Here is a 21,037-nt window from a genome sequence, read left to right as displayed (position 1 = left end):
ACCTACTCATTCAAGGGTTTTTATTTATTTTTACTGTTTTCTACATTGTAGAATAATAGTGAAGAAATCAAAACTATGAAATAACACATATGGGATCATGTAGTAACCAAAAAAAGTGTCATTAAAATATATGTTACATTTTAGATTCTTCAAAGTAGCCACCCTTTGCCTTGATGATAGCTTTGCACACTCTTGGCATTCTCTCAACCAGCTTCACTTGGAATGCTTTTCCAAAAGTCTTGAAGGAGTTCCCACATATGCTGAGCACTTGTTGGCTGCTTTCCCTTCACTCTGCAATCCAACTCAACCCAAACCATCTCAATTGGGTTGAGGTCAGTTGATTGTGGTGGCCAGGTCATGTGACGCAGCACTCCAGCACTCTCCTTCTTGGTCAAATAGCCCTTACACAGCCTGGAGGTATCCAAGGGTCATTGTCCTGTTGAAAAACAAATGATAGCTCAAACCAGACAGGATGGCGTATCGCTGCAGAATGCTGTGGTAGCCATGCTGGTCAAGTGTGCCTTGAATTATAAATAAATCACAGAGAGTGTCACCAGCAAAGCACCCCCCACACCATAACTCCTCATCCTCCATGCGGAGATTATCCGTTCACCTACTCTGCGTTTCACAGAAACACGGCGGTTGGAACCAAAAATCTCACATTTGGACTCATCAGACCAAGGGACCGATTTCCACCGGTCTAATGTCCATGCTCATGTTTCTTGGCCCAAGCAAGTCTCTTTTTCTTATTGGCGTCCTTTAGTGATGGTTTATTTGCAGCAATTCGACCATGAAAGCCTGATGCACACAGTCTCCTCTGAACAGTTGATGTTGAGATGAACACTGTGAAGCATCTATTTGGGCTGCAATGTCTGAGACTGGTATCTCTAATGAACATATCCTCTACAGCAGAGGTAACTCTGGGTCTTACTTTCCTGTGGCGGTCCTCATGAGAGAAGGTTTCAACACAGCGCTTGATGGTTTTTACAACTGCACTTGAAGAAACTTTCAAAGTTCTTGACATTTTCCAGACTGACTGACCTTCATGTATTAAAGTAATGATGGACTGTCGTTTCTCTTTGCTTATTAGAGCCGTTCTTGCCATAATATGTACTTGGTCTTTTACCAAATCTTCTATATCACCCCTACCTTGTCACAACACAACTGATTGTCTAAAACGCATTAAGAAGGAAAAATATTCCACTAATTAACTTAAATTGGCACACCTGTTAATTGAAATGCATTCCAGGTGATGACCTCATGAAGCTGGATGAGAGAATGCCAAGAGTGTGTGTCATCAAGGCAAAGGGTGGCTAATTTGAAGAATCTCAAATATATTTTGATTTGTTTAAACACTTTTTTGGTTACTACATGATTCCATGTGTTATTTCATAGTTTTGATGTCTTCACTATTATTCTACAATGTAGAAAATAGTAAAAAATAAAGAAAACCATGGAATGAGAAGGTGTGTCCAAACTTTTGATTGGAACTGTATATACACACACACAGTGCATTCAGAAAGTATTCAGACCCCTTGACTTTTTCCGCATTTTGTAACGTACAGCCTTTTTCTAAAATTGACTAAATAGTTTTTTATGACAAAGCAAAAATAGGTTTAGATTTTTTTGTAAATGTATAAAATAAAATGTCACATTTACATAAGTATTCAGACCCTTTAATCAGTACTTTTATGAAGCACCCTTGGCAGCGTTTACAGCCTTGAATCTTCTTGGGTATGACGCTACAAACTCTGCACAACTATTTGGGGAGTTTCTCCCATTGTTCTCTGCAGATCCTCTCAAGCTCTGTCAGGTTGGATAGGGAGTGTTGCTGCACAGCTATTTTCAGGTCTCTCCAGAGATGTTCGATCGGGTTCAAGTCCACTCAAGGACATTCAGAGACTTGTCCCGAAGCCACTCCTGCGTTGACTTGGCTGTGTGCTTAGGGTCGTTGTCCTGTTGGAAGGGGAACCTTCGCCCCAGTCTGAGGTCCTGAGCGCTCTGGAGCAGGTTATCATCAAGAATCTCTGTACTTTGCTAGGTTCATCTTTCCCTCGATCTTGACTAGTCTCCCAGTCCCTGCCACTGAAAAACATACCCACAGTATGATGCTGCCACCACCATGCTTCACCATAGGGATGGTGCCAGGTTTCCTCCAGATGTGACGCTTGGCATTCAGGCCAAAGAGTTCAATCTTGGTTTCATCAGACCAGAGGATCTTGTTTCTCATGATCTGAGAGTCCTTTAAGTGTCTTTTGGCAAACTTCAAGCAGGCTGTCATGTGCCTTTTACTGATGAGTGGCTTCCGTCTGGCCACTCTACCATAAAGACCTGATAGTTCTATCTCCACAGAGGAATTCTGGAGCTCTGTCAGAGTGACCATTGGGTTCTTGGTCACCTCTCAGACCAAGGCCCTTCTCAGTTTGGCTGGGCAGCCAGGTCTAGGAAGAGTCTTGGTGGTTCCAAACTTCTTCTATTTAAGATTGATGGAGGCCACTGTGTTCTTGGGGACCTTCAATGCTGCAGACATTTTTTGGTACCCTTTCCCAAATCTGTGCCTCGACACAATCCTGTCTTGGAGCTCTACAGAAAATTCCTTTGACCTCATGGCTTGGTTTTTGCTCTGACATGTACTGTCAACTGTGGGACCTTATATAGACAGAAGTGTGCATTTCCAAATCATGTTCTGTCAATTGAATTTACCACAATCAAGTTGTAGAAACATCTCAAGGATGATCAATGAGGACCATAGCAAAGGGTATGAATACTTATGTAAATAAGGTATTTGTTTTTTATTTTTAATACATTTGCTAACATTTCTAAAAACCTGTTTTTGCTTTGTCATTATGGGGTATTGTGTGTGGATTGATGAGAATAAAAAAATGTAATACATTGTAGAATAAGGCTGTAACGTAACAAAATCGGGAAATTTCAATAAAACACAAGTATTATTTATTTATATTTGTGTGAGCCAGACGCTATTCAAAAATAACTTTAAGGGGAGAAAAAAAAACACACACACCATCAACAATCCGGAAAGCACACACTAGAACACCCCGGCTTTTGTGGCACAAAGGCGACATTAAGAGCCAGCCAGACATTCTATCGTCCCTTTCACTGATTGTTGTGTATAGAGACCAGGTTCCTCTTCATTATAACGCCGGCAATCGATTAAAGCTGTGCCAAGACCGTGTGCTTGGTCCTCTCTGTCTTCACTGCACTTCTCGCTTTTTCTTATCCAGACCAGAGTTTCAAACAAGTAAGCGCTAAGCCAGACACTGTCCACTCAATGCATTTTCTATGCTTTTCACTAAAAACATTCAACAAAGACCGAGGACAACTCAAAGCTTAAAATGAAAAGTATTCAAGCTTAGAATTATGAAAAGAACTGCATGCATTGGACAGCAAGCATCTTGCTCACTGAAGTCATGTAATAATTCTGATTGAAAATACAATAAAATACTACAAAAAAATTAAAAAACAATCACCCCATGACAAACATAAAAACATTTGCTCATGATATGATATATGTCTTTGGTTTTCTCATTTAAAAAAAACATCAGTACAACAGTAAGAATAGAGAATAGAACAGCTTGACGGAGAATTAAATCTAAAATCAGACTTAGATGTTCTATAAAAACAGAAACTTAAACAAAGGGCTGTATTCATACTGCAACAGCCAAAGACTCTGCAATAAGAAAACATCAATACAACAGAGTTTGGCTTGATTGACCTTCTCCACAGTTGTACCAAAATGAATTTCCTTTGATAGGCCCAACACAAACATAGCCTAATCAACAATATTACAACAATCAGGCTGATCTTTGAAATGGCATTTTGCTTCCCTGCTTCTATATGTGCCCCTAGCGATGAAAGAGAAAATCAATAAAGGCTGTGATGTAGACGACTGAAAGCAGACTAGACAGAGTTCAAAAGGCCCTTTTCCCCTGAACACCATCAAGAGTAGATTACAAGTACAGTGTGGCGCCATCGTATGATTTCCCACTTATGGGACAGACCGGGAGCCAAAACTGGCACCAGGAGATAAGTTGGCAGCCAAATGGATGAAAAGAGGTTTATGAAAATTTCATAGAATTATTCAACATGACAATTTATTTGTTTATGTTTGCTTCCCCCGGAGCATCCGCTGGAGCCAGAAAAGACTCCGATATTAAAGGGGGTTTTCAGCAAGCGCCACAGAGTTGGCAAGAGAGAGTAATGCGGCACGGGTGCGTGCACACAAACTGCATTGAAAAAACAAGAAATTTTGTTCCTTCAACAAGAAATATTAACTCCCGTTATGCAGTCAAGTGCAATTTCACCAAAATGAAGGGAGGAAAAACACCAGGAACGATGGAAATTCAGATTGGCCCAGAGCAGAATGTGATCATCATCACTAGTGTCCCCTCACAGCTCCTCAGACAGACAGAAAGCTACGGACCTCAAACACAGGAATTTAGGACTTCTCTCACATGGAGAGAGGGGGTTCTCAGCCCATCGCATAAGATATCAACTCTCCATCCATATAAATGAGTGCTAGTCCACAAAGATGGAGTATTAAGTAATTTTAAAAAATGGGATGATCGCAAAAAAAAAAAACTTTCATTCCAGTAGGTTCCATTGTTCAGTCACTTCAGGCTGACAGAACTCAGTTTGGAAAACAAAATCTGAGAATTAAACACATATACATAAGGAAATTATTGTTGAGTGTACCCTCCACCCGCCCCTCGAGCTAACAGTCCATTCCCATTAGTAGTACTATGGGTGACTCCATTCCCATCAGTAGCACTATGGGTGACTCCATTCCCATCAGTAGTACTATGGGTGACTCCATTCCCAGCAGTAGTACTATGGGTGACTCCATTCCCAGCAGTAGTACTATGGGTGACTCCATTCCCATCAGTAGTACTATGGGTGACTCCATTCCCAGCAGTAGTACCATGGGTGACTCCATTCCCATCAGTAGTACCATGGGTGACTCCATTCCCAGCAGTAGTACTATGGGTGACTCCATTCCCAGCAGTAGTACTATGGGTGACTCCATTCCCAGCAGTAGTACCATGGGTGACTCCATTCCCATCAGTAGTACTATGGGTGACTCCATTCCCAGCAGTAGTACAATGGGTGACTCCATTCCCATCAGTAGTACTATGGGTGACTCCATTCCCAGCAGTAGTACTATGGGTGACTCCATTCCCATCAGTAGTACTATGGGTGACTCCATTCCCAGCAGTAGTACCATGGGTGACTCCATTCCCATCAGTAGTACTATGGGTGACTCCATTCCCAGCAGTAGTACTATGGGTGACTCCATTCCCAGCAGTAGTACCATGGGTGACTCCATTCCCAGCAGTAGTACTATGGGTGACTCCATTCCCAGCAGTAGTACTATGGGTGACTCCATTCCCATCAGTAGTACTATGGGTGACTCCATTCCCATTAGTAGTACTATGGGTGACTCCATTCCCAGCAGTAGTACCATGGGTGACTCCATTCCCATCAGTAGTACTATGGGTGACTCCATTCCCAGCAGTAGTACTATGGGTGACTCCATTCCCAGCAGTAGTACTATGGGTGACTCCATTCCCATCAGTAGTACTATGGGTGACTCCATTCCCAGCAGTAGTACTATGGGTGACTCCATTCCCAGCAGTAGTACTATGGGTGACTCCATTCCCAGCAGTAGTACTATGGGTGAGGTGTTGGCACCAGAGCCACAGAGTTCGGCACACTCTCTTCCATGTTGGCAAAAAAAACGTTCCACATGGCAATAACGTTCTCCTTTGCATTCCTTAATAGAATGGAGGTTTAATTATCCTCAAACTTTTGGCACAACTACACGTGGACGTCATTAAAATTATCAATCTAAAGCATGTATTCCGTTCTTCTTCCTGGCACACATGGAGAGACTACATCCATTAAACCATACTCATGTGGAGTATATACCCACTGGACTGTGTTGATTCGTTCCATTACACAAAGAATGTCCCGCCACGAGTAATGATGATGTTACTGGTGTCTCTGTTGGTTTAAATAGCTAGTCAGTGTCGCCAAAATATCCAGTGGTAAACTAACGAAGCAGCGGCCAGACGGACAGGCGTGAATTACCAAAGAGTCTGAGTAAACCGGCATAAAACACCTGGCCTGGCACACTGTGGGCTGACAGAGGAGAGAGCGTGCCAGAGAAAGAGAGAAGGCTCCAGACAGCGCTGTTATTTTAACACCTGGAGGAATGCATGGCCAAATGAAACCTGGATCCTACTGTCTAGACATCTCATCTGTCTCTGCTGAGACCTCTTTTACTGTATTCTCTCAACCATCGACCCAGAGAGGACAAGGCCTCGCAAGACAAACACAGACCACAGGCCACTGAACACACACTGATGACAAAAAGAATGGGTGGAAAAAGAACAGAAAGGGAAATAGAAAATTAGAGAAGTGGGAGAGAGAGAGGAACAGAGAGAAAGTGAGAGAAAGGGAGAGCAATAATATCAGACTCAGGGTTTTTTCTGTATTAAAAAAGGGGCTTAGGAGATGGGGGCGTGGCAGGTGGCGTGGTCGGGCCAGTTGGCGCAGCTGAATTTTAAAGAACATTTTAGAGGCCCCCATCTTGGCCGTGTAAAGAAATGAGTGCATTTTTAAGCCGATTTCCCCACGGAGCCGAGATACATCTTTGCCGTTTTAAAGCTAATTTCCTGCATTTCTACACATTTTGCCATGCAGCTGAGAGAAGAAGTTGCCGTTTTAAAGGAAATGTCCTGCGATTCTATGCATTTTGCCATGGCTAATGCGGTGTTCTTTTGCTCAAAACACAATAACACAATCTATACAGCGAAATTAATTGTTTTGGGCATTTTCTATTCTCCCTGACTATCTAGCTTTTATTTTATGATTGTTAGTTCTCAAAGACTATATTATACAAACACATATATGACTCTATCTTTTCTACATACTTTATATCTGGTTTGAGTCTAAGTTGACACTGAAAGCGTTTTTCCATCCAGGAAAAAAATGCTTAGGCGGCCCACCCCAGGATTTCAACGGCTGTTATCGGTGTAAGCACCGTACAAAAGCTCTCATAACTGTTTCTGAATGACTGGAGAGGATTTTCCTCTTTACTAAGCTCGTCATTATCTTCTTTTGCTCCCCCTCTCTCTTTTACTGTTCTCCTTTTTTCCACCAACTCATTGTCTGCGCTTCCAATAATGACACTCTTTGTCGTGGGAGACTAGTCTGCATGCATGGCCAGTAGACTCCAACATATTTCGGTCTAAAAGTCATTAACCCTTTATGGAGTACACTTACACTGTCCTTTGTAACTGATTCTAAATGACGACATGACAAAGTACCCGAATTGCGTAGAATTCCATACTACAACTCATTTAGTAATTGAATATGATATTTAAGCTGAATTCAGCCTGAAAAAGAGCCCAGAAGGAAATCACTGAAGATATGGTTGTAAATCCTTCCTTCCTAAAGGTTGAAGCTGCGATTTTACAGCGTCTCTTTGCCCTTTAGTGATGTACTCCCTGCCCAGCCAAGGCCCAGCGTACGAAGAGTTTAATTTCATTTTTACGGTGTTGCTGACCGCAGAGTAGAAACGCTGTGCATTAATGAGCTAAGCCAATATAAACGTAATCACGCCCCAGGAGCAATTACAAATCTAATTGAGCATCTAAACAGAATGTTGAGACGGCATTAAAGCAGTCCTCCAATTTAGAAGATACTTAAAAAGCCTGATCCTAACCCATAAAATGAACAGATATTATTTCCACAGGGAAAGCCATTAAGAGAGAACAGGGCTGGAATCAGGGGCAGCTTGGAAACCAAAAGGAGAAGAAGAGAGAAAAAAAAAAGAAACAATCAAATCAAACGTCTTCTTATCGTAACGTTTCAAAAACAAAGCAGCATGGTTACACGTTTAAAATGGACAAAAACACGTAGGTCGCTCGCCTCGCTTGAGTCGCTTGAGTCTGCTCGCTTGAGTCGCTTGAGTCTGCTCGCTTGAGTCGCTTGAGTCTGCTCGCTTGAGTCGCTTGAGTCTGCTCACTTGAGTCGCTTGAGTCTGCTCGCTTGAGTCGCTTGAGTCTGCTCGCTTGAGTCGCTTGAGTCTGCTGTTCTTCCCATTAGTATCGAGGCTAAGACTGAGCATATGTCAGTCGATATCACTGCAGGCCAATGCCTGTCCATCAGCAACTACCTGCAATTACTGTATACCACTACACCACTCAATGCCTCCTCATAATCAAATACCACAACATGATCCAATATACCTTCTTTTAATCAAATGTAACCTTTATTTAACTAGGCAAGTCAGTTAAGAACAATTCATTTTTTTCAATGACGACCTAACGGGGAATAGTGGGTTAACTGCCTTGTTCAGGGGGCAGAACCACAGATTTTTACCTTGTCAGCTCGGGGGTTTCAATCCAGCAACCGTTCGGTTACTGGCCCAACGCTCTGACCACTAGGCTACCTGCCACAGCACTGCTCACTATAACTTCTTATAATCAAATACCACTCAATTATCCAATACCTTCTAGTCATAAATATCACTCCGTAAGTATTGATAAGGTATTTATGAGCCTTTAAGCGAGCCGAAACAGAAAGGTAACTACACAAAAAGGGGGTATGAGAGGGAATACAATTGGAAAATAATTGTTGCCTCTCATTTCAAAAGCTGAGCAATGAAGTAAACCCAAAATATTTGTACGTCTCTGAGGTGAGAGCTGCGGTCAGTGCAGTGGTTGAAACTTGAATAACTAAAACACAACACCACACACATATTTTGGATGTTAGGACAGGTGGGTGTGTTGTAATGTATATCACATCGGTTGAGTTGGTCTGTTATTCTGTATGTTGTATGAACATGACTGCACTAATGACGACAACAAATAGAAGGTGAACGTCATGTTGAATACTTTGTGTTCAGAGGTGCCATTGGGGAGGACAGCTGTGTTCTTGTCTTAGGGCAATAACAGTTGAAGGAGAGCGGTGGGCGACAGAGCCCGTCGGCTCCTAAGAGAGCCCTTGGAGAAGGTTAGCCCTCATCTCAATCCCGCTTTCATTTCCATCCTCTTCTCCTCCACAGAGCAGTAATTAGCCAGAATACACCACTCTGCAATACCCCAACTGCATACACCCAATCATGTTCACTGTTCAGAAATCCTTAATAAACACAGCAGCAGCAGCAACAACACAACGCACACGCTAAGTTAACTACCTGCACAGAGCAGCCTAACAGCCTGGGGGTGAACTGTGATTTACCGCCTCTTGGAAAAAAATAATAAATAAAAGTGTCACAGGACTTCCACAGAGCTAGACGCAGACCTCAGGAGATATCTCAATAGCACTGTTTATTGATCTGCGTGTGTGTGTGTGTGTGTGTGTGTGAGAGAGAGAACCGTCGCTCGCTCCCTGGTTTATTTATTTAGCTATTTATTCATTTGTTGGGAAAGAGGCACTTTATCTCGCCGGTGTTTGAAAAGTTAATGCGCTTACTTTTAAATTAAAGACCCACTTAGGGGTGGTTGGAGGGCAGAGGCAGGGGAGGAGGAGAGGGGGAGAGCAGTAGTGGGGTCAGGCATCCATTGCTGACGAGAAGGCTATTGAATTTCAATTTGTGCACACCTGCATTTACATACAGCCTACACTGTAATGCTTGGGTAAGCAATTTAACGCTCCAATTCAAACAGCTGCTGAGTTATTTACATAACTTAAGGGAACAAATTAAAATTCTATTCAAGTGTTTTCTCCTCTCGTATTTTCTTTACTTTTTAGGGGAGGGGTTAAATGTGAGTGGAAATATCAACGCCATGGGTTCACTGTCAAATTAAGGGGAGATTTTTTTAAATTCCCCATTAACCAACAGCTCCGTCACAGGCCATGAAGTTACTAAACTACCAACTCTTAAAATAACTACAAAATCAAAGTTTGAGAGGCATTTTTATACTTCAAAAGTGGTCTATAGTCGAGCTCTACATTTGCAGGCATGAAAACATCAAACTTTTCTTTTGAAGTGAAATATCCCTTAATAAGGATCCAACATGTAAACGAAACTAGTCTAGTCTGTTACGGTCTTTAAAACCAGATGTTTGACAAATTAGCGACGGCATTAGAGATGGAAATGATCACACAGAGGAAATGTCATGCTAATTTTTTGCTAAACCCAAACATGATCAAAACCAATCTCCTCTACAGCTTTACTAACAAAGGGCCTGATTCAGACTTAGGAAATGTACACCCTTCCTAAGCACTTCTCAGTAGTTGGGATTGACTTACCTTATGCAGGTGCGTAATGGCTTTGCAGGCGTAGCTTCCTTGCACGCGTTGAATAAATGTAATTCCACTGCTGAAAACACTCCCACTTGCTGGCCAACAGAATTTCATTCAACAGGGTTTTCAGTACATTTATCTAAAGCAATCGCTTTAAATGTGGTGTGCCTTTAATTAGAATTTTCTCCACAGACTCAATAGAATACATAAAGAGAGCGGTACAGAATATTAGGGATCCTTTTCAATACCAATTGGTAGATGAAAAAAACACTCTGATCTTGTATATTATTTAGGGTTTGGAAAGACTATGAATAATACAAAATAACTGGTTTAGAGAGCCTTTACGCACGAAATATATTGTTGAATAAAAAATACATTGGTTTGATTCATCCTGAAAGTTGCCATATTCAATTGTTTAATCCATGAAATATTGGCAGGTGAGAAAGGTGTACAACAGGGGTTGAACTGTAGTCCTACAAATCTACCCTGATAACCATTTACAAATCATGGAACTGTGATGACAACGGTCCAGTCGTCGTGAACCGTGCGCCAGGCTCCAGGTTTAAACTGCTACGTGTGGTCTGCGTTCCATAATGATTCAAATATTGCACAATGTAATAGGTTAGGATATGATCCACTGTTGCTAGCGATCCTCAAGCGCAACCACACAAATGTGTGGCAGAAAAGAAAAAAAAGGTCATCTAACAATTTGATAGTTTCCTTTTATATTTGTCATCATTCTAACACTAAAGTGACAGTTATGAATGTATGTACTGTAGGTATAACTGACAGTGACTACTACTATCAATATTTAACACGCTAAATGACACATTTTTTACAAATTGTAAAAAATAAGAATAAATACAGTGAAAAGTTTGGGCATATACAGTACCAGTCAAAAGTTTGGACACACCTACGTATTCAATGGTTTTTATTTATTTTTACTATTATCTACATTGTAGAATAATAGTGAAGACATCAAAACTATGAAATAACATATGGAATCTTGTAGTAACCAAAACAAAGTGTTAAACAAATCAAAATATATTTTATATTTGAGATTCCTCAAAGTAGCCACAGCTTTGCACACTTGGCATTCCCTCAACCAGCTTAATGAGGTAGTCACCTGGAATATATTTCAATTAACAGGTGTGTCTTGTTAAAAGTTAATGTGGATTTTTTTTCCTTCTTAATGCGTTTGAGCCAATCAGTTGTGTTATGACAAGGTAGGGGTGGTATACAGAAGAAAGGACTATTTGGTAAAAGACCAAGTCCATATTATGGCAAGAACAGCTCCAATAAGCTTTAAGACAAGTCAGTCAATGCGAGAAATTTCAAGAACAGACACATCTCTCACATCAAAGGAGACTGTGTGAATCAGGCCTTTATGGTCGAATTGCTGCAAAGAAACCACTACTAAAAGGACACCAATAAGAAGCAGAGACTTGCTTGGTTGGGCCAAGAAACACGAGTAAATGACATTAGACAGGTGGAAATGTGTCCTTTGGTCTAACGAGCCCAAATGTAAGAGTTTTGGTTCCAACTGCGGTGCCTTTGTGAGATGCAGAGTAGGTGAACGGATGATCTCCACATGTGTGATTCCCGCCATGAAGCATGGAGGAGGTGGTGTGATGTTGCTTTGCTGGTGACACTGTCTGTGATTTATTTAGAATTCAAGGCACACTTAACCAGCATGGCTACCACAGCATTCTGCAGCGGTACGCCATCCTGTTTGGTTTGCGCTTAGTGGGACTATAATTTGTTTTTTAACAGGACAATGACCCAACACACCTCCAGGTGGTGTAAGGGCTATTTGACCAAGAAGGAGAGTGATGGAGTACTGCATCAGATGACCTGGCCTCCACAATCCCCCGACCTCAACCCAATTGGGATGAGTTGGACCGCAGAGTGAAGGAAAAGCAGCCAACAAGTGCTCAGCATATGTGGGAACTCCTTCAAGACTGTTGGAAAAGCATTCCAATTGAAGTAGGTTGAGAGAATGCCAAGAGTGTGCAAAGCTGTCATCAAGGGAAAGGGTGGCTATGTTGAAGAATCTCATAAATATATTTTGATTTGTTTAACACTTTTTTGGTTACTACATGATTCCATATGTTTTATTTCATAGTTTCGATGTCTTCAATATTATTCTACAATGTAAAAAATAGGAGAACTAAAGAAAAACCCTTCAATAAGTAGGTCTGTCCAAACATTTGACTGGTACTGTAATTAAAACATTCTAGAAATCATAAAATCAACTTGGCAGGTTGGTGCTATACTGTCATTTGTGCATGGCTACAGAAGGCTAAAGCTTGGGTCTCCACATTGCATAATGTGCAATTATAAGACCAGCATTTCATAAATCTCACTGTGGAAAAGGTGCTATTTTGATATGCCTCAGTTTGCTGCCATGTGACTGGTTTCACATTTGTCTTCGGCGCTCTAAAATGGAGATCTAAAACAATTGTCATTTATATTTACGATCCCCTTATTCAAACGACTTACTCAGTTATCTAGCTCGTATCAATAGCTCTTACCAGTTTGTTAAATTACATTGTATGGAGTACGGTGTTCTTTCTATCCGGAAAAACTAACCAGATGCTTTTCCACTTGGAACCGACAGGTTGCTCAACCTTACTCATCATTTCATTGCGCGTAAAGGTGGGGGAATTATGAGGGAATTGAACCAAGTTCAGACACCTCTTTAGACACAACTCTGCCACAACTTAATGTCCTTGATCTCCACCCCAAACGAATAGAGGGTGAATAGCACTGGTAGAGAGAAATGTGCAGAAAAAAATTAAGTTCTATTTACACATGCTTAACTCGGGTTGGAATTCCCCACCCCCCTAACAGCTGAGCACTTTCACAACCCTTACTAACAGTGGCTTTGACTGCAGTGTGAAACGTCTCACCAAACCAAATAAGTCAGAGAGACATGGTCAGCTCACAGTCTCCCCTCCCGGTTTTCCACTCCACCACCATTTTCCTACAGTATGATACACCGGAGGATTCTGGAAACACACAGTTCAATTCTGAAAAGCAACAGGCGATCAGATGTCATTTTAATGTTTCCTAACGAGAGAGGTTGTGAGTTCACGGGACATTTCAGACACAGCTACTGCTGAGTGGAGGGAAAAGACTGTCACGCCGAACATAAAGGGTTTAGAACAGGCTAACACCTGCATACATACCCACATTACAGAGTTGGACACCATGTTGCTGCCCAGAGACAAACGATGCATTTTATAATGTGTCATTTAGTGTAATGTTGTTCAAAGACCATAATGCATTTTGGTTGAACCCAGAATGACTGCTGTAAACTCTGGTTCTACTTCTCTATCACAGTCCAGACCTGGCTGCCCAGAGGGCCTGGAATCAGAGCAGGGTGGTCAGTTTGCAGCTTCACACTTCCAAGCATTCAGTCTGTCTGTCCAGCTCTAGAATTCAAGACTGATGAGGGTACAGTGGGGAGCTTGTTATACACAACTGTTCCAGCCTGGACTCACTTGTCCCCCTATCCTCCCTCTCTCTCCTCCCCTTTCTCTCTCTATTAGAAGCTTTACTGAACTGTGACCGAGTCATTTCAATAACGCCTCAGGTTGCAACACTGTGCCTAATTAGCTCATTAAATAGGGTGGCAATTATAGGAATCCATTTCCCCCCCCCTCTCCTCCATCCCTCTACAGGAGTGTGGGCAGGTGTGCGGCTATGAGGTGGCTCAGAGGTGGTATGTCTTCATTTACGGGGGAGAGGGTGGGCACGTTATGGGTGGACGCACATCTGGTATCTGCTTGTCATCCTCACAACTCTCCTGGGTTCATCAATAGATCGCCACACACACAAACTGACTCTCTCCCTCTCTTATACACACACACACACACAGTCTGTGAAATGGGACAGCGCCATCCTTCAGAAGCAGAGTTACCCAGAGTCATTAGTCTTGCTTTGCAGCCCAATCGGACTGGCATAGCCTGTATTGTCCACTCACACTGACTAAACAGCTACAGAGAACACTACTACAGCATTGGACTGGCAGAGGCAGTGTTGTCCACTCACACAGACCACACAGCTACAGAAAAACACTACTCCAAATACACCATGTGTCTTACCTTGCATTGTAGCAGGCTACGCCATAACATGTTGTGGAGCAATAACCAGAGTCAATATTCACTGTGAAAGATACTTGGTTTCTCTCTAGTGTCGTGATTGTGAAAGTTAAGCAGACAGATGCAAAGAAAGAGAGCGAGAGAGTGAGAGAGCGAGAGAGCGAGAGAAGAATGCGTTTCCCTCAGCCAGTCTACTTTCATTCACACTATCTTTTGTTGGTTTAACAGAAGTCTTGCAGTTTCTCAGACAAACCCAAGGCCTACCGTACCTCTAGTCTCTATGCTCTCACCTCACATTATTTAGTCACACGTCTAACACGTTTCTATAGATCCTCTTTCCTCCCAATTCATATCACCACAAAGTCTAATGCTGAGCGCGGGCCAGGTGCTTGGCTTTTCATGGCATTGGTGTCCTTAAATATTTATCAGACCTGGGATCAAATCCTATACAAGGTCCTTTAAATACTTTCAAAGACATTTGGAAGTAAGTATTTAAAAAATGTTGTTGATGAAAAGACAAGCAGTTTAATATTTTTATGGGATAAGGAAATAAATACTCAAATACACCGACTCAAATAGAATCCCATGCATTTAACCCAGGTATTTGAAAAAAATGTTCAAATATTAGGCTATTTACAGTTGAAGTCGGAAGTTTACATACACCTTAGACAAATACATTTAAACTCAGTTTTTCACAATTCCTGACATTTAATCCTAGTAAATATTCCCTGTTTTAGGTCAGTTAGGAAAAACACTTTATTTTAAGAATGTGAAATGTCAGAATAATAGTAGAGAGAATGATTTATTTAAGCTTTTACTTATTTCATCACATTTCCAGATGGTCAGAAGTTTACATACACTCAATTAGTATTTGGTAACATTGCCTTTAAATTTTGGCCAAACATTTCTGGTAGCCTTCCGCAAGTTTCCAACAAGGTGCATTTTGGCCCATTCCTCCTGACAGAGCTGGTGTAACTGAGGTTTGTAGGCCTCCATGCTCGCACACGCTTTTTCAGTTCTGCCTACAAATTTTCTACAGGATTGAGGTCAGGGCTTTGTGATGGCCACTCCAATACCTTGACTTTGTTGTCCTTAAGCCATTTTGCCACAACTTTGGAAGTATCCTTGGGGTTATTGTCCATTTGGAAGACCCATTTGCGACCAAGCTTTAACTTCCTGACTGATGTCTTGAGATGTTGCTTCAATATATCCACATAATTTTCCTACCTCATGATGCCATCTATTTTGTGAAGTGCACCAGTCCCTCTTGCAGCAAAGCACACCCACAACATGATGCTGCCACCCCCATGCTTCACGGTTGGGATGGTGTCCTTCAGCTTGCAAGCCTCCCCCTTTTTCCTCCAAACATAACGATGGTCATTATGGCCAAAGAGTTCTATTTTTGTTTCATCAGACCAAAGGACATTTATCCAAAAAGTACGATCTTTGTCCCCATGTGCAGTTGCAAACCATAATCTGGCTTTTTTATGGCGGTTTTGGAGCTGTGGCTTCTTCCTTGCTGAGCGGCCTTTCAGGTTATGTCAATATAGGACTAATTTTACTGTGGATATAGATACTTTTGTAACTGTTTCCTCCAGCATCTTCACAAGGTCCTTTGCTGTTGTTCTGGGATTGATGTGCACTTTTCACACCAAAGTACGTTCATATCTAGGAGACAGAACGCGTCTCCTTCCTGAGCAGTATGACGGCTGCATGGTCCCATGGTGTTTATACTTGCAAACTATTGTTTGTACAGATGAACGTGGTACCTTCAGGCGTTTGGAAATTGCTACCAAGGATGAACCAGACTTGTGGAGGTCTACAATTATTTTCTGAGGTCTTGGCTGATTTCTTTTGATTTCCCCATGATGTCAAGCCTATGTCAATTAGCCCCTATGTCAATTAGCCATGACATCATTTTCTGGAATTTTCTAAGCTATTTAAAGGCACAGTCAACTTAGTGTATATAAACTGCTGACCCACTGGAATTGTGAATTATAAGTGAAATAATCTGTCTGTAAACAATTGTTGGAAAAATGACTTGTGTCATGCACAAAGTAGATAACCAACTATAGTTTTGACAAGTCGGTTTGGACAACAAGAAATGTGTGGAGTGGTTGAAAAGTTTTAATGACTCCAACCTAAGTGTATTTAAACTTCCGACTTCAACTGTATATGAAATCATTTGAAAATGATTTAAAATAGAAGTAGTTGATTCGGGCCACATTACTTGAAAATACTCAAACACAAATACTTAAATAGACATGTATTTGAACCCAGGTCTAATAATTACCATTGTACACCATACAGTTGACAAAAAAAATATTTGTGTGGAACGATATTGTGCATTCAGTTTGCACAGATCAAGGTTAGAGAGAGACGATATATGGTTGGGGACAAGCAAAAGATGTTACCTTGTTTTGCCAATTGACAAAATCCCATCAGATTTCACAAAAAAACACAAGATGACAATAAAAGAATGAAAAGAATGAGGGGAATGACAAAGCAGGAGTGTTTGCTGATCCTGTCACACTGAGGACAATGGAAATTCAATAGAAAATATCTCCTTTATTGTGATAAGTACTGCATTAAAGCATTCACGCAAAGTACAGTTTTTTCATAATAAAAGGAACATTTTCTATTCTATTGAACTTCCATTGTCCTCCAAGAGTGGCAGATTATTTATTGCTGAGCCCAGGCCTGGACGGGGCCCAGACATGTCCCAGACAGTTCCCAGACGTCAGGGTCCAGTGGTTCAGTGTCACTCCATGTCAGAGCATGTCTGTGACAAGCCAGGGTGAGGGAAGGGGCACCAAGGACCAGCAGGAGGGCATAAACCCTCAGAACAAGGAGTGACCCCCTGGCATGAGTCTCTTGTTCTGATCAGGGACACGTCTGATCTGACACCACTGACCTGAGCTGAACTCAGCCGAAACCCTTGCCCTGCTCTGGGTCATTGCCACGGAAGGGGAGGTCACTTCCACTTTGCATACCCTCATTGACACACACAAACTATGGGTCAGTGGGTTTGTATGCAAACATACAAAAGTTTACACACAGAGAAATATTATTTAACACACAAACAGACACAGCTAGAAACTCTCTCACACAAGAAAACACGCACACATTTTCTTGAAATGCCTTCCGCCCCCCCCTCCTTGTATCTACTGACCCTAGACCTGTCAATTAGTATAAAGGCCATGAGCGAGAGAGCAAGCGAGAGAGCAAGAGAGAGGTTTTACCATCTCTTACTGGAATATTCAAGGTCTGAGGTCCTCTGCTTTTGTCCTAAAGAGCAGGAACCCAGACTTCCCCAAATAAAAAATAAAAATACATTGTCATCCTGCAAGGAACATGGTATAGAGGAGATGGACCCACTTGTTGCCCTCTAGGTTACAGAGAGCTAAACTACCAGGTGTTACACAGGGAAGAGACTCAGGGAGTATGCTAATTTGATATAGATTAGACTTAACCCACTCTATTAAATTTATAAAAACAGGAACATTTTACATTTGGCTAGAAATTGTCCTCCTGTGTGCTACCCATATCCCCCCACTAGAATCCCCATACCTTAATGAAGACAGCTTCTCCATCCTAGAGTAAGAGGTCAATCATTATCAGGCCCAGGGACACACACTAGTCCTTGGTGACCTAAACACCAGCACTGGACAAGAACCTGTTATTCACAGCACACATGGGGACAAACGCCTACCTGAAGGTGACAGCATTCCTTTCCAAATATACCTCGCAGACACAACTACGACAAAACAACCAACAAAAATGGGTCACAACTCTTGCAGCTCTGTCGCACGCTGGGTCTGTACACAGTCAATGGTAGGCGTCGAGGGGACTCCTATGGTAGATATACCAACAGCTCATTCCTTGGTTGTACTACTGTAGATTACTTTATCACAGACCTCAACCCAGAGTCTCTCAGAGCGTTCAGTCAGCTCACTGACACCCCTAACAGATCACAGCAAAATCACAGCCTACTTGAACAGAGCAATACTCAATCATGAGGCATCAAAGCCGACCAAACCGCATACTATTAGGAAACTATAGCTGGAAGGAAAGCAGTGTAGAAACCTGCCAAGAAAACATCAGGCAACAACAAATCCGATACCTTTTTAGACAACTTCCTGAACAAAATGTTTCACTGAAATTGTGAAAGTGTAAACTTGGCAGTAGAAAGCCTAAACTGTATACTTGACCTCTCAGCTTGCCTATCAAATCTAAAAATGTCAAGCAGACAACCTAAGAAAATGAACAACAACGACAAATGGTTTGATGAAGAATGCAAAACCCTGAGAAAGAAATTGAGAAACCTATCCAACCAAAAACTCTGAAATCCTGACCCGACACCTTCCCCATGGGGAAACACTAAAACCACACATAAACACACTAACAAAAAAGAAGGAAGAGCATGTCAGAAATCATCTCAATGTAATTTAAGACTGCATAGAATATAACCACTTCTAGGAGAAGTGGAACACACTAAAACAACAACAACACAAAGAGCTACATATCCAAAATGGAGATAGATAAACCACTTCTCAAAATCTTTTACAAATCAAATTTATTTAGTCACATGCACAGAATACAACAGGTGTAGTATTCTACAGGTTTCGCCTTACAGTGAAACGCTTATTTACGAGCCTCTAACCAACAATGCAGTTAAAAAAAACAATACAGATAAGAATAATAAATAAAAGTAACAAGTAATTAAAGCGCAGCAGTAAAATAACAATAGTGGGACTAAATACAGGGGGGTACCGGTACAGAGTCAATGTGCTGGGGCACCGGTTAGTTGAGGTAATATGTACATGTAGGTAGAGTTATTGAAGTGACTATGCATAGATGATAACAGAGAGTAGTAGTGGTGTAAAAGACGGGGACGGGGGACGGGACGGGGACGGGGGGCAATGCAAATAGTTTGAGTAGCCATTTGATGAAATGCGTTGATGCTATAACAAAGTACAAAAACATATAAATGATCAACCACACAGCTATTAAACACGACCAGAAGTCAATGGATTCTCCAATTACATTGTGTGAACTACAGGACAAAATACAAAATCCTGCAACCCCAAAAGAGGCCTGTTGATATTGATGGTATCCTAAATGAAATGATAAAAACATACAGATCACAAATTCCAATTGGCTATACTTAAAACTCTTTAACATCTTCCTCAGCTCAGGCATCTTCCCCAATTCCCCAAGGACTGATCACCCCAATCCGCAAATAAACCAAATTTGACCCCAATAACTACTGTGTCTGTACAGCACAAAACCCCTAACAATGCATGTAAAAGGAGAATTAGGACTATATTCGCTAGTTATCAACATACAGAAAAGACCTGTTCAATTCTACAACCACCTAAAAGGAAGCAAATGTCCACACATTTCACCCCAAAGCCCACGCCTACAGAGTGATTAACCTAGAGAAGAGTCCCCCCAGCCAGCTGATTCTGGGGCTCTGGTCACAAACAGACCCCACAGAACAGAGCCCTAGGACTGCAACACAATTAGACCCAACGCATTTATGTGAAAGCAAAAAGATAACCTATTAGACACACTGGAAGGAATCAACCCCCCAAAAAATGGCGTAAATCCGAATGCCACCCGGCCCTTATCAAAGAGTACAGTGGCAAAACACCTGACCACTGTAACTGGCCCAAAACTAAGAAAGAGTTAGAGATGCATATTTCCCACAGATCACACAGACCCATAAAGAATTTGAAAACAAATCAAAAACTGATATATATCTCCCATATCTGTTAGGTGAAATTGTGCAAATCACAGCAGCACGAGACAATGGCAAGAGAAAAGGGTGGAGCACAAACATTGTAAATACCAACATTGTGTATCTGTTCATTTATCTTCCCGTACTATTCGTACTACAACTATTTGCACATTGCCAAAACTCTGTACATAGCTGATAATATAACATTTGAAATGTCCATCTTTTTGAGTGCAATATTTAAAGATAATTTAAAAGGGGAGATGCATGCTGGGGTACGGGGGTGGGGGGGGGTGAAGTCGGGGAGATGCATGCTGGGGTACGGGGTAAAGGCAGGGGAGGCTAAGGGAAGTAAGGGGGGCTGGGGAATCATGGGGTTACGCTAGTTAAGGCAAAGGGTGGTTGGGTTCAGCGGAAGGAGTCTTGATAATGCATAGGGAGGAAGAGGAGGGCCGGGCGAGGCCTTGGGAGGCAGGTGGAGGGAGCACAGGGCTTGGGTAGAGTAGAGTACAGCTGGGGGAGGCTAGGTATGGATGTTGGCTCCCAGCTTTTTCCGTCCAGACAGCCATTGTTGAAGATGACGACCGGGACAAACGCTTGGCGGCTAGAAGGATTAGAGCGGATAGTTCAAACCCACATCCTCTCTCCTCACCCCAGAACAAAAGAAAGACAGAAAAAAGAGGAGGGAGAGAGAGTTCACCCGACATCCCGACCCCAGCATCCTCTCCTCACCTCAATACAAAAGAATGGCACAGAGGGAGGGCAAGATGGAAAGAGGGAGGGATGGAGAACAACAAGCAGGCGTGTCGCCTGGCCTGCGCATATATTAACCGCTCCTTCTCCTCCTTTCTTCCTTTCATCTGACCGGACAAAAGAAACCTCTAACGTTTCACAGGAACGTCCAGACAACCAACGA

The 21,037-nt window shown here is 42.0% G+C and overlaps 1 protein-coding gene across 3 annotated transcripts in view; it reads right to left on the bottom strand.

The window, feature by feature from the left end:
• LOC139411167 (F-box and leucine-rich repeat protein 17) overlaps positions 1-21,037 on the bottom strand; it is a 303,569-nt gene that overhangs the window by 244,059 nt on the left and 38,473 nt on the right. The gene's annotated exons all lie outside the window — the stretch shown is intronic.

This window comes from Oncorhynchus clarkii, chromosome 6 (assembly GCF_045791955.1).
Source record: "Oncorhynchus clarkii lewisi isolate Uvic-CL-2024 chromosome 6, UVic_Ocla_1.0, whole genome shotgun sequence".
NCBI classification, from domain to species: Eukaryota; Metazoa; Chordata; class Actinopteri; order Salmoniformes; family Salmonidae; genus Oncorhynchus; species Oncorhynchus clarkii.
This window is presented reverse-complemented; position numbering and strand designations above follow the sequence as displayed.